General features: G+C 52.7%; 1 protein-coding gene across 1 annotated transcript in view; it reads right to left on the bottom strand.

Moving 5' to 3' along the window:
* PTGFRN (prostaglandin F2 receptor inhibitor) overlaps nt 1-1,619 on the bottom strand; it is a gene marked incomplete at its 5' end in the record, with an annotated part of 52,538 nt that overhangs the window by 31,171 nt on the left and 19,748 nt on the right. The gene's annotated exons all lie outside the window — the stretch shown is intronic.

The raw sequence follows: 1,619 nt of genomic DNA, 5'->3' as shown, positions 1-1,619 counted from the left end.
CTGGCTGGTTGCCGGGCTAGGTGTTGTCAGGAATGCAGCCACTCGCAGGGGACAAGCCCACGGACGAAGCCAAGAGTTCACGGCACTCCTGTGTGACCTTTGAAACATCTTCATTGCAGTGAAATTCGGCACGAGTCCATACTGCATTGACCACCTGTGCTTAGCACTGCAACCCAGACCAAATGAACGCGAGCGACTCCGGGGTGCTCTATGAATGAGACGCACAGGAGAAAGCACGGGCTCTGAAGTCAAGGAGACCCACGTTCACATCTGCGAGACCTCTCCGCCCGGCCTTCCCGCCGTGACATGGGGCACGAAGGGTGCCACGAGTTCGTGAGATGAAGCGGCCAGCTGAGGGCCCACCGTGCAAGCAGAGCGCGACAGAATGGGGACTACCCAGCAGCAAAGCCACCATCCCCAGTTCACAAGGGACATGTGGTCTCTTTTCAACGTCAGGTTGGAGAGGATCCGGCAATTCTGAGTCTCCCTAGGAAGGCTTTCAGAAGTTCGTGTCAAGGGGAAGATCTTAACCTCCTTGTGCCCAAGTTTCCTCTGAGAAACAAAGACAACACTCACCACGCTCACCCTGCAGGACTGAGCGACACGGCACTGGCAACCAGGCCTACCTCCCGGTGCCTCCCGGTAAGGGTGTGTGGTTATCATCTGCTCTGCTCGGCAGGCCGCCTCTAGAATAAACCTGATCACATCATTGATCTTGTTGACTTGACAAGGTTTGTAAAGGAGTTTCCTAATGTATAAATCATTTCAGTTCCTATCCCTTGTCAAAAAGTTGACCAGGGCTGCCCGGCCGGTGTGGCTCAGTGGTTGAGCATCAACTTAGGAACCAGGAGGTCATGGTTCGATTCCCAGTCAGGGCACATGCCTGGGTTATGGGCTTGATCCCCAGTGCGGGGCGCGCGGGAGGCAGCCGATCAGTGGTTCTATCTCATTATTACTGATGTCTCTCTCTCTCTCTCCTTTCCTCTATATATATTTATTAGAGAATGGGAAGGCCTGGGGCAGGAAACTGGGCGAGCCAAAAGGGGTCAATGGGGGAGAAAGGGGACATATGTATACTTTCAACAATAAAGATTAAAAAAAAAGTTGACCAAGGTTGACGACTGCCCCCAGGCATGAGCCTCCCTCCCTAGTAGGGTCTCTATCCTTAACTTAGTGACTGCAGCTTGGGAGACTGATCCAGCCCCTTGTTAATACTTTCAACAATAAAGATTTTAAAAAAAAGTTGACCAGGGTTGACCACTGCGCCCAGGCATGAGCCTCCCTCCTGGTAGGGTCTCTATCCTTATCTTAGTGACTGCAGCTTGGGAGACTGATCCAGCCCCTTGTGTCTCCAATCCTGCTTCCACATGGCTGCCATGCCACTTCCCTGGTCCAAAGTCTTCAGGGCTCCTGATCACCTACAGGACACAATCCACCTTCCAGATGTCCCCACTGCGACCACTCCACGTCAAGCCACCATCCTCCTCACCATAAGCCCTGCCAACCACCTCCCAGCTGGGCTCCTGGTTAACAGCTGACATTGTATGACGTCATTATACTCTGCTCAAAACATTCCAATTGTTCCCCATTTCACTCAGATGAAAGTCAAAATCCCCCCC

This window comes from Myotis davidii, unplaced genomic scaffold (assembly GCF_000327345.1).
Source record: "Myotis davidii unplaced genomic scaffold, ASM32734v1 scaffold217, whole genome shotgun sequence".
NCBI classification, from domain to species: domain Eukaryota; kingdom Metazoa; phylum Chordata; class Mammalia; order Chiroptera; family Vespertilionidae; genus Myotis; species Myotis davidii.
The sequence above is the reverse complement of the archived record's forward strand: the minus strand, read 5'-3'. Positions and strand labels throughout refer to the sequence as shown.